The following is a 13317-nucleotide window of genomic DNA, read 5'->3' as shown; positions in this document are numbered from 1 at the left end:
TCAAACCCATTGTGACCACTTCCAGCACACTACAAGCCAGATTGAGTGGAGGTACTCCCCAGCCCTCCTGCAGAAGCTGGGCCACTGAACAAAGAATTCAAGAATCATTGGACCACAGAAAGAAAGAGGGGAGGATCCTGATGCTACAGTTAAGATGTTCACCTGGGATGTAGAGCACCAGTCACAGCTTCCTGATCAGTTAATGCCTTTTATCTAACATCTGTTTATACTGAAGTAGTCTCCAGAGATCCAGAAGAGAACTGAGGCCATATTTTGTTTACAAACCACCATAAAAACATGGTCTCTCTACAGACATATATGTAATATTTAAAAAAAGTTCTTTGAGGCGATAATTCTTAAACAGAATGCAGAGAGAGCAGTTAAATTCAGTAGGCTGGTGCTAATAGATCATTCAGTTCCATTTCAGTGGGTTTTCTATATATGATAACTCATATATAATGCCAAATACATACCAAATATATTTATATCACAAATTAAATGCATCTAGAGTAAGCTTATGTCTTCCTGTTCAGTTTTGATGTATTGCAATTACATTTTATGTTGATTTAGATGTGGTAACTTATATATATAAGTTATTGTCCGAAACAAGATCCCATGCCTTCCACGTATATACAATATTTAGGCCCTGAACTTTAAGGCATCTACAGGTGTGTGGACTTAGGTTCATAAAATGATCCAATTAGCCTCAGGGGGAGAATTCACATATGAAAAGCTGTTCGTGCATATGTTGTCTTCTACTGGGTGACTGAATGATTTTGTTAAGTACACTTAACAAAAGTGCTAGCCAATATTTAATTATCCTCACCAACCCCAAGTGTGGCATATTTGTTACATATCTACTAGATGTATAGCTGCACTTTCACTTTTAAAATAGTTACAATAAAATCATGGTAACAGATCGGTTTTGGTGAAAATTTTCTAACATGATGGAAGATAAGACATGACAAATGATATTTTTCAGTAGTGAGCTATATAACAGATCACCTTTAATGTGTCACTGCAATATTACTAGTAGGCAAAAAAAACCCAGAGACCTGTTTTAAAACACGATAGTACATGACAGTTAAGAGCATTCTATCTAGGGGAAAATTGGGGGGAAATTTAGGTAGACATGTTTTAAGCAGGTATTGTCGGTTTATCTCCCCAAACTGTAATGTTCCAATTTTGGTTATGTTAAGCATTTCAGAAAAAGTGTGATATTTCTGCTCCTTTGAGATACCAATATATCTGTGATGGATGCCACATTGCAGTACAGATGAATTAAGCTTCTCTCCAGGGAAAGACAAAATCTCTGATCCTATTGAAACTTTTTAGAAAATAAGGGAACTGGTAGACCTGCTGTTCTTTTGGAAGCAAAGAAAGGGGCTGCTGTTACTTTGGACCAGTTGGAAATTAGAATCAAAGACATTGCAGATGATCTCATCAATAGCAATGCAAGAATTTAATTTGCAAAGTTGGCCCAGTGACAATGACTCCCCTAAGGCCTAAGGAGAAAAAGTGGTTCCAGCAAAGTGATCACACTACAGTCACCTTTTGGAATCTAAAGGATGCAGAGTTATTGAAGCATGACTACAACAGAAAGAGCCCAAATCTGTATCTAGGCACTGAACTCTGCACAGATTGCCTCTGCACCATGTGGCTAGAAGTATTGATTTCTTCACTCATGTGGAAATTATAAAGATGTTCTATCATTCTCCCTTTAAAATTGCCCTGAAAAACCTCAGCAAGTATTACCAACTGCAAAAAACGGTTTTCCCCAGGAAGGGCTGATATCAGTTATGACTAAAGGGCGAAAGGGTGTGGTGTTCTTTCCACTTCAGTGTTTTTGAGGATTAATGATGTGACAGAGTAAGCATACAATTGCCAAATAATGTTACATTTAGAAAGCAATAACAATTGAAAATGGGATGTACCTCAACGTACAGAAATATAATATAAAAACTTCCATTTTGTTTTCATTTATCTAATGCTGCTCAGGAAAGCAAGTGGTGCTGGATCAGCCATCAGAAGCATGGCTGACAGACCCTAGTCTGCATAAAAGTAGTTATCTATAGATGTGCTTGTAGTCCAGCTATGCTGTTGGTGGGCTAATCTCTAAAGTCAGAAACACACACAAAAAAGAGAAATTGCTATTAGCTCTTGTCATTGTTCATATAAGGCCTGTCACACAGGGATGAGTACTTCTGATCTTCTCATCAGGAGAGAGCAAAATAAACATAGCCTCACTACAAGGCTAGGGACAGAAGTTTCACATAAACTGATTTAAGTGATCAGAAACTGGTTTAAGCTTGAAACACAACATAAGTTTCAGGGCACATAACTCAATTTCAAAATGGCCGAAACTGGTTTAAGATAAACTTGGTTTAAGATAAACTTGATTGGATGTAGTAGCCTCTTGAAGGCTCAGATCAAGCGGTGAAGGCCATCCCAGCCGCAGCAGGGGAGATCTCCGTGAACTGCACCATCCCTGGCTGCGAAAGCCAGATGCGACCTGACATAGTCAACACCAACGAAGAGGCCAAGAAGGTTGTGATTGTGGACATCACCATCCCCTTTGAGAACTGGCGGCAAGCCTTCACCGACGCCCAGGCTCGCAAGCGGGAGAAGTACGCCCCAATGGCTGACACCCTGAGGGGCTCTGGCCATGACATGACAGTCGATGCGCTCATCGTGGGAACACTCGGAGCCTGGGACCCCAGCAATGAGAGCATCCTGCGTGCCTGCCGCATCTGCTGCCGCTACGCCAAGCTGATGTGCTGCCTCATGGTGTCTGACACCATCTGTTGGCCCCGCAACATCTACGTGGAACACATCACAGGCCACTGCCAGTACTCCAACCCCACCAGACAAGCCACTGCCAGACCGGACCCAGAGGGGACCACCTGAACCGCCCCTCCTCTGCACCAGATGGACCTTCACTTCACTCTGAGAGGATTCTTCAACCACGGATGACCCCACTCCACCCGAAGAGGACTCCCGCAATAAGACTCTATATAGACTGAGACACTTCCTTTGAACCACTTCCTCCACCATTGTGGACCATTGTAACGAGTTTGTGTGTATCAATCTCCTTTCTCTCTCAGTGTCGCGAACCCCCTCCCTCCCCTTCCTCCATCCCCCACCCCCAGGATTAGTTGGCTAACTTTGTACCTCTTGTAACCTAGTTGCGTTCCTGTCCTCACCCCCATCCCTCTATTGTTAGTCCCTCACTCGGGCGATCTGTATTTCCCTACCAGCTTTGTCATCTTTTTTGGATTCCCAGTCCTAAACATTTACTAATAAAAGTCAATCTGTTCTTATCAGACTTAACTGACTTGGGTCAAACCAGTTTATGCAACTTCTGTCCCAGACCCCTTCCTGACAAGTTAAATCAGAGTCCCCCAGCAACCCAGATGCTTTGCAGCCCTGGGCAGGGCTGTGCTCTCCGCTCCGGAGAGCAGGACTGGCCCTGGCCCTCTGCTCTCTAGCCCAAGCAAGGATGGGGGTATGGCCTGAGGCAAAGGGAGCAAGGGAGGGGTTTATTCCTCCCCCAGTCCTCTACCAGGGGACTGCAGGTCCTGTCAGCTATTCTTCTCCCCTCCTGGAATCCAGCAGCAGGGAAGGGACCATGGCTAGAGCCAGTTAGCATGGCTCTCACCATCCACCTGCCTCACCAGTGGCTGGGGCTGCAGGCCTGAGCCCAGCCAGCCTACTAGTGCTGCTGAAGGTGGAGGCAGAGGGGCCAGCCTGGGCTGGGCCATTGAGTCCGGGTCCACCCCAGCAGGCTGCAGCTTGGGCCAGAGCCATGAGGCCTGTGCAGCTCCCTGCACCCAAGCTGATTGGGGCTGTCATAGAGCCCCAGCCAGCATGGAAGGGCCCCACAGGGCCAGCCTATGGGGCCAGGGCCCTGCATGGGATCCTAGCCAAGCAGCACAGGCAGGGGCTGACTGGGTAGTAGGCTTCCTGGGCTAGCTTGGAGGTGCCAGCAGGCCCCAAGTCCAGCAGCCACTGTCGCTGCACACCCTGTCCTCTGCAGCACCTGGGGCTGCAGCTGCATAACCAGCAGGGGCTGCCTGCTCTGGGAGGTGGAGTGAGGGGGGTCTGTTCTGCCCCCTCAACTCCAACTGCTACTGCCATGACTGTGCCACTCTGGGTGGGAGAAAAATTAGGAAGCTTCAGCCCCACAGCCTCTACCCAGCACATCGGCAATGCATAGGGGGTGCACATGCACCCCTTGGAAACACCAGCTGCAAAACCGGAAGTGTACTTCTGGTTTTGCTGCTGGTGATTTTGGGCTCGGCGATTGGCTGCTGAGGAACAGTCCCCCATCAATGATTGGCTCCTGGGGTATCCTCCCTCACCAGTCACCAGTTGGCAATCTGTTTCCCCCCCCAGACTCGGGCCCATGGTCCAGCATGTGGATCTCCAGCTCTGTGCACAGCTCTCAGATATCTTGGAAGGTGGAAGACATCCAGGTGGAAGGTGCGGGCTGAAGTTAGAGCTCCACATGTGGGGCAGAAGCCACTGGACTGAAGCTCTCCCCACCCCCCACCCCACCACCTCCCTGAGTGGTGCAGCAGTGACAGAAGTGGAAAGAGGATTAGCTGCTGAAGATAAAGGGAAGCTGACTTGGCTCAGCAGGGCTGTTTTTCGCCACTCACCTACAGCTGCGGCTGCTGCTCCTGCTGCACCGTGCAGCACTGCTTAGGGCAGAGGGAGCTTCAGCCCCATGGTTTCAGCCCAGTTTATAGAGCTCTTGCTCCAGCTCCAGCTGCTTTCCATCTGCTCTGCCACATGGTGTAATGAGCAGCCCCTGTGGGCAGAGAGCATGGAAAATGTCTAAGAGCTAGAGTCAGAGCTCCACGAGCTGGGCTGAAGCAGCCGGGCTGAAGGAAGCAGCACTGCGCAGTGCAATAGGAGCAGAAGCCACAGCTGGAGGCAAGGGCAGAAAAACAGCCCTGCTGTGCCAAGCCAGTTTCCATGTGCCTTCAGCAGCTACTCCCCATGCCAATCCTGCCACTACTGCGCTGCTCTGAGAGATGGTGAGGTGGGAGGGGTAGCAGGGGGCACCTTCAGCCTGGTGGCTTCTGCCCCATGCATGGAGCTCCAGGTGCAGCCCCCATATGTCTTCCACCCAGATACCTTCCACCTTCTAAGGCATCTAGCAGCTGGAGCTGGAGCTGGAGCTCCACGTGCTGGGCAGAAGCCATGTGGCTGAAATTTCTCATCCCCCATCCCCCCACCCAGAGTGGCGTGGCACTGTCACGGAAGTGGCAGCTAAGGCAAGGAGGGCAGAACAGCCCTGCCCCCTGTCAGGCCAGCCAGCCCACAGCTGTTTGTCCGACTGTAGTCCCAGGTGCTGCATGAGACAGGGAGTGCAGCAACAGCAACTGCCAGGCTCAGGGCCTGCTGGTACCTCTGAGCTGGCCCGAGAAACCCACTCCCCAGCCAGCTCCTGCCTGTACTGCCAGATGGGGCCATCATGCAGCTGCAGCAGGTTGTGAAGTGTCCTGTCCCCAAGGGCCAGCCCCATGGGGCCTTACCCAGTTGGCTGGGGCTCAGTGACAGCCCCACCTGGCTTGGGCTCAGGGAACCAGGAGCAATCTGGCTACATAGCCTGGGCTGCCCCCTGCCTCTGCCATCAGCAACACCCACAGGCTAGCTGGGTTCAGGCCTGCAGCCCCAGCTACAGCTTCAGCCCCAGCCCTGGGTAGGGCCATAGCAGGGCAATGCTGGCTGGCTTTGGCCAGGCCCCCACCCCGCCCAAGCAAGAACAGGAGGGAAAGCTGGGCAGACCCCAACTGCGGTACCATGTCTGGAGACAGGGAAGTTTATTCCCCACCCCCTGCCCCACTTTGCCTGAGGTGCTGCCCTGGCCCATGTCTGTCCTTGGGGACAAGCTTGGCAAGGGCTGCATCCCTCCTATCCCTCCAGGCACAGCCTGGCTGGGGTCCCTACAGGCCAGGGTGGAGGTTTAAACCCCTCCCCAATCATAATTAGCTCCTGCAGGGGGCCTGGCCACACCCCCAGCAGTTTCCCTCCAGCCTTGTGGCTTCTGCAAAGGGACAGGAGGCTACCTTTCCCCCGCCCCCCCACTTCTAGCCTAAGACACTGCAGGCAGGTGCCTCCATTTCCAGAATAAAACATGAATGTCTGTGCACTTGCAAATCAGTTCAATCTTTGCAGGTTAGGCTAACCTGCAAAGATTTAATCAATTCAGGCTCCGGTTTTTTTTTTCTGTTTGTCCCTAGCCCAATAATTTAAAAAAAAAACCCTTATGAAAACTGTAGGAGGAAAAAGTACAGTCTCATAACTAAGAAAGTTGAATACAACACTACAGAATTGTTAACTCTTTCTGCCACAGGGTTCTTTTATGGTCACTTCTGCTCTCCACATTTCCCATGGGCATACCTTTAAACTTTAGGCCTGATTTGCTAAAATTCTGAGCACCTACTATTAAAACTGAAAGTTGGAAGCTCTACAAGGCACTTAACTCCTGTTTGTGCTGTCAACTAAGCACTGCTACACACAAAATTCTGCTGGCAAAGACTTGAACACTCAGAGCTCCTCAAAAGCAGCATAATCTTCTCTATCCAGGTTACTCCACCTCTGCAGAGCAGAGCAAGGCTTCTGCTACCAGCTGGCAGCCAGCTGGTGGGCTTCTACAATTATCCAACCACAGGATATTGGTCAGCTTCCTGGCCACTAAATAAATTCATTGTGGGCTACTTTGACTGTATTCCAGTTCTGTTATTTATCTTTCTAAATCTCTTTGATGCCAGGTTTGTTATAGTTTAGGTTTTGTACTAGGACCTCTGGTTTATTTCCCCCTTTCTCTGGGCAATTTCCCACGGACAACTCAGATATTTGGCATATTGGTCCATTATTCTCCCTCCTCTAGCCTTATTGCAGTTGCACATTTCCCCCTCACCTCCCAGACTTCAGATGTTTGACCAGGTCACTGTTATTCTTGTTCCAATGTACGATGGCTTTTATAACTGACTTCCTTCAAATCTCATTTAAAACTACCTTACAAGGCTGGTAAGTTAGCATCACAAAATGCTCTTCCTTGTCTTCATCAGATGGACTCCTTTTCTCAGCAGTTCTCCTTCCTGGAACATGTTCCAATAGTTGAGGAGAAAGATAAAAGAGATTAAGCACCCAGAAGTCCAATATACTTAGCAGTAATAGGATCAGAATAAGACCAGAAATCCATCAGGATATAGAACTGGACAGGGCCTCATGTGTCCCTTCTATTTTATGTGCTTTTCATATAATCCTCTTCATATACTTATCCATTTCTATCATAGGACCACTTATTGCTTTTGCTCCCACTTTCCCTATAGAAAGGCTGTTCCAGAACCTCATTATTCTTATGGTGTACAACAGGTTGCTTAGCCTGCTGGCTCTGGCAGGCAGGTTGGCACCCTCAGGAGATTTTCAGCCACTCCTCCAAACTCTCACACAGTCTTTAAACCAATAGGCAAATAAGCCATCAAAACCAAACCCTGATGCCCCATTACAGGCACTCAAAAGAGAACCTGTTCGGCCCTGGCCCCTAGCACAGAAGATACACCAGTCACTGTAGGAAACAGTTTTATTTTGTAGATTTCATAGACATTAGGGCTGAAAGGGACCTCAGAAGGTCATCGAGTCTAGCCCCCTGCCCCAGGGCAGGAAGTCAGCTGGGGTCATAGGATCCCAGCAAGATAGACATCCAAATGTCTCTTGAAGGCATTTAAGGTAGGTGCTTGAATTTAGTTCAGCAGCAGTCTATTCGAAACCTTGGGGGCTCAGACAGTAAAGAAGTTCTTCATTATGTCCAGCCTGAAACGGTCACAGAGGAGTTTGTGACCATTCAATCTTGTCATCCCTTGGGGCCCTCTGGTGAACAGACATTCCCCCAGATCCTGATGAGCATCCCTGATAAACTTATAGGTGGCCACCAGATCACCCCTGAGCTTGCGCTTTTCCAGGCTGAAGAGTCCCATGGCTCTCAGCCTCTCATCATAAGGTCTGTTTCCCTGACCTCTGATCATGCACGTGGCTCTCCTCTGCACTCTCTCAAGCTTCTCCACATCCTTTGTGAATTGCGGAGCCCAAAACTGGATGCAGTACTCCAGCTGCGGCCTCACCAAGGCCAAGTTCAAGGGGAGAATGACGTCCCGGGATTTGCTTGAGAAGCATCTATGGATGCAAGCCAGCATTTTGCTGGCTTTACTAGCCACAGCATCACACTGAAGGCTCATGTTCATCGTGTGGTCAATCATGACCCCCAAGTCCCTTTCATCAGAAGTGCTAGCCAGTGTAGCACTGCCAAGCCTATAAGGTTTTTCCTCCCATGGGTGGAGAACCTTGTATTTTTCAGTGTTAAATACCATCAGGTTCTTATCTGTCCATTTCTCGAGCCTGTCAAGGGCAACCTGGATAGCCCTCCTGTCCTCAGGTGTGGATACTTTACACCAAAGATTGGTGTCATCAGCAAACTTGGCCACTCCACTTCTGACGCCAATGTCCACATCATTAATGAAGATGTTGAATAATATAGGCCCAAGGACAGAGGCTTGAGGGACCCCACTGGTCACAGGGCACCACAATGATTGACTTCCATCAATCACCACCCTCTGGGTCTGACCACATAGCCAATTCCCCAGCCAGTGGATCATGGAGAAGCCAAGGCCGCAGTTGGCCAGTTTTGCCAAAAGGTGATCATGGAATACCAGATCGAAAGCTTTTTTTAAAGTCAAGATATATGACATCAATCTCTTCCCCCTTGTCCAGGTGATAGGTCACCTGGTCATAAAAGGAAAGAAGATTGGTCAAGCAAGACCTACCTGCAACAAACCCATGCTGTCTATCCCCTCAGGATTTTGCCATCAGCCAGTCAGTTGAGAATGGTCTCTTTGATAATCTTTTCTAGGACCTTCCCCAAGACAGAGGTCAGGCTGATGGGCCTGTAGTTTGCTGGATCCACTTTCCTCCCCTTCTTGAAGATAGGTACCACATTGGCCTTCTTCCAATCTTCAGGCACTTCACCAGAGCACCAGGAGTTCTCGAAGATCCATGCCAGGGGCTGAGCTATGATGCTCACCAGCTCCTGGAGTACCCTGGGGTGTAAACTGTCAGGGCCCACTGACTTGAAGGTGTCCAGACTCTCAAGGTGTTCCTTCACAAGGTCAACATTGATGGAGGGTAAGGAATCTCCCTCACCTGGGCCTCCCTGTCCTGTAATGGGCAAGGGCGTCCCTTGGGACTGGTGAAAGACTGATGCAAAGTACCCATTTAGCAAGTTGTCTTTTTCCTGGGTGTCAGTTGTCAGTTGTCCCATCTGGTTTAGCAGGGGTCCAATGTTGCCCTTGCTTTTTCTCCAGCTCCCAACAAACCTATAAAATAACTCTTTATGTCCCTGATACTAGTAACCAGTTGGAGTTCCATTGCAGCCTTGGATTTCCTGGTTTGGTCTCTACAGTGCAGAATATTCCTCCTTGAAGGTGGATCCCATCCTCCATCCTTTGTAGGCCTTTTTTTTTTTTTTTAGACGCAGGAGGTCTGCTAGTTCCCTGGAGAGCCAACGGGGCTGCTTTGCCCTTTTGCTCCCTTTCCTCCAAGATGGGATAGGCTTTGCTTGTGAATCGAGGATCGCTCTCTCGAGGAGCAACCACTCATCCTGAACTCCCCTCCTCTTTTGGCTGAGGCCCTGGCCTCACTGACAAGCTTCCTGAGCTTGTCAAAGTTAGCTTTCCTGAAGTCAAGGACTTCTATATTGCTGACTGATTTGCCAGCTTTATGGTGGATGGTGAAGGTGATCAGCTCATGGTCACTGTCACCCAGGTTCCCTTCTATCATTAGGTCGCTGATAAGGTCATCCCCCATTGCAAGTACCAGGTCGAGCAGTGCTTTACCTCTCATCAGCCTATAGACTTTTTGGGTCAGATAGAGGTCATCCACGCATGTGAGAAAACTTTGTGACCATTCGGATTATTCATATTTGGCTCCTTCTCTCCAAACTTTTCTTTCACAATCTCCCTGTGCTCTCCCTTCTAACCATATTGGATTATTAAGTTGACAGTGAATCACTTCCTTATTAGCAGCTTCACCAGAGCTACAGCTACTCAACAAAGCTGGCTGCCCTCTTTTAAGGGGGTAGACCACCATGTTCCAAATATTTAGGAACCTGCTTCCAATTTCCAGTATAAATTTATTAATTGAATTTTTATATTCATTGTTCTTTGCCAGTATTACATCTTCCCCCTCGGTGTTTATCTTCCTTCTGTGTATTTATGAAAAGGAATCATATAATGTCTTAGTCTTTCCTATTTTGCTAGACTAAGCAGGCCAACGTTGGTAGTTTTCTCCTCTCCTGTGACAGACTGTTCATTCCAATGATCATCCGAGTAGCCTCTCTCTGCAGGTTGAGCAAAACTTATTTGATCATGAGTTACACCCTGAGTTATTCAGAATTATATACAGTATTTCAGATGAAATCTTACCAGGACCTTGTGTCATCAACAAATTTCAACAATACATTAACACTTTGAGCCAAAGTCATCAAGGAAGACTCACCAAAAGATCCTAGGTCTGATCCTCAGGGAACTCTCCTATTAACATCTTTCCAGCCTCACACTTCCCTTTACAATTGCCCCTATAAGCCAGGTTCCTTCCCAATTTGCAATCCCTCTAGTAATATTCATCTTCAACAGCTTCGCTAATAGCTTCCAAGATACTTCCATATCAAATACTTTAAGTCAACACAGACAAGATATTTTACATTGTTTCCATTTAAAAATAATTGATCTTATCAAAAGAAACCACCAAGTTAGTCCAGAATGACCTATCTTTGGTAAACCCACATTGGATTTTGTCTCATACTATATCATTAACTATTCTTTTTTTTTAAATTTGTTCAAAAGGCTTGCAGACTTCTGAAGACAAAATAATGGGCCAAAAGTTGCATGGATTGCTTTCCCCCTTTCTTTAAATATAAGTACTGTAGTAGCTTTGCCATTTTCTTATTAAGTGGCACTAATCCTTAGCTTGCTAGATCTATTAAAAATATCTGCTGTCAGACCCACTATCTTACGTGCCTGTTCTTTCAGAATTCTTAGATAGATTCTCTAGTCCCCCTAACTTGAACACTTTAAGATTTTTGAGTTTGGGTTTCACCATGTTTGTAATAATTTCTTTTCATACCCTCATTCTTATCATCCATCTTGCTTTTGCCCATTTCATCAACATCATTATCTTTGTTGATATTAAGGCAAAGTATTCTGGTTTCAGAGCTACACAAATTATCCTTACTGTCTGTCCTTTCAGTTAGGAACAGACATTACATATAAACTGATTTAAGTGATCAGAAACTGGTTTAAACCTGTAAAAGAACAAATATTCAGTGCACATAAACCAGCTTGAAAATGGCTGAAACTGGTTTGAGATAAACCTGGTTTAAAAAACTATCAGACTTAACTGATTTGGCTCAAACCAGTTGATGCAATGTCTGTCCTAGTTAAATCAGACTCCCCCAGAATCCTGACATGCTCTCTGGGCTGGGCTGGCTCCTCCCCTCTGCTCCCTGGCTCAAGATCAGCAGAGACTGTAGGTGTCTGCCCGGCTTCTGCTTCCCTCCCTCCCGCTGTCCCCTCTGCCTTCTACAGACACATGGCATTAGCCACATGCTGGCTACAGTTGGTGCTGTGGCAGACAGGACAAAGGCAGAACCAGCACGTAGCTGGTAATTTCCCTCTTTTGTTTTCTTAATGGGGTGATAAATACTGAGTTATGGGTGATAAACACTGTGCTATCAATTCCCTGCTGGGCTGGTCAGGAGTGTGGCGGGGGAGGGAACCCCTCCCTCCCTAATCAGAGCATCCTACCAGGACCAGGCCATGCTCCCCTCAACTCAGCACTCCAGAAGAGAAGAGAGGGCAGAGGAGGGCTTCTCTAGCACCCCCTGGCTTCTAACCTGAGCCACTGCAGGCATCTGCCTACATTTTTTCAGTCTAGAGTGGATGTCTCTGTGATTACAAACTGGTTTAGCCTAGCCAAGTTAGACTAACCTGCAAAGACTGAATCAATTCAGGCTTAGGCTTTTTGAATGTCTGCCTCTAGCCTTCTTCACTAAGAAGCCTGCTTTTTGGGTACCCTTTTATATAACTGAGAAACCTTTTACTGTTTGTTTTAATGCCACTTGTAAAGTCTAACTCAACTTGACTTTGGCAAATCTCACTTTATCCCTACACTTCCTGGCATCTCACACAGCTTTCTCCACTGGTAAGCTCTTTTTCCCATTCCTTTTAAACTTTTTGCTTATTCCTATTAATCTTATTAAAGTGGTACACATTCCATTACCTTGGAGCTCTTTCAAGTTCTTTTGCCTTTTTTGATATACTAGCCAGTTGCCCATCAATAATGATGAGGGGAGGGGAGTGGGCGAGGACGGAGCCCTGGCCCCCCCACGCATCTGGGGCTGCACCCCCTTCCTTCCTGCTGTTTGGGGTCTGGGCCTGCTGCCCTCTGGAGCAGCAGGCCCAGACTGACTCAACAGTGGCACGGGGATGAGAAGAGCAGGCTCAGAGCCAACGCAGGGGAGCGGGTATAAGGGAGGAGTGGGACTGGGCCCAATGGAAGGAGGAGCCTTGCTCCTCCCCTCCCCTCACAGCTGCTGTGTTGGGCTGGGCTGGGCCGGGCCCACTTCCCCTTCCCCCCCCACCCCCAACTGCTGCATCAGGCCAGCTTTTCCCCCAGCTTGTGCTCGCTCCCCCTCCCCCATGTGAGGCCCAGGCCCAGTTCTCTCCTGGCCCCACTGTCAGCGCTGATGCCACGGCATGGCTACTCCCCCCCCCCCCCCCCCATGTTGGGCCCATTCGGGGATGGAAAGATCAGGCTCGGGGCTGATGTGTGGAGGGGGAGGAATGGGCCAGGACCCAAGGTGTGGAAGAGGCCCACTCCTTCCCTCCCCCAGCTGCTGCTGCACCCATGTGCTTGCACCACCTCTGGCGCCAGTCTGTTCCAGGCCCTAGGGGCTTGGAACGTAAAGAAGTTCTTCCTTATGTCCAGCCTGAAATGGTCTTGGAGGAGTCTGTGACCATTTGACTTTGTCATCCCTTGCAATTACCTGCAGGGAGCAGGGCAGAGGGAGACCCCCCTCTTCCATCCACTCTGCTGCTGCTGCCTCCAGGAAGCAGGGCCCCCCTCACTGGTTCATCCCCTGTGTCCCCACCATCACAGTGACAGGCTGCCTTCTGTCAAAATGCTTCTTCGCATTCTGATTGGCTGTTTATCACGAGCACGAATAAAGAGTCACAGACAGATAGACCAACA

The sequence above is a fragment of the Crocodylus siamensis genome, chromosome 1 (genome assembly GCF_052110815.1).
Source record: "Crocodylus siamensis isolate JL-2025a chromosome 1, ASM5211081v1, whole genome shotgun sequence".
In the NCBI taxonomy this organism is placed as follows: domain Eukaryota; kingdom Metazoa; phylum Chordata; order Crocodylia; family Crocodylidae; genus Crocodylus; species Crocodylus siamensis.
The sequence above is the reverse complement of the archived record's forward strand: the minus strand, read 5'-3'. Positions refer to the sequence as shown.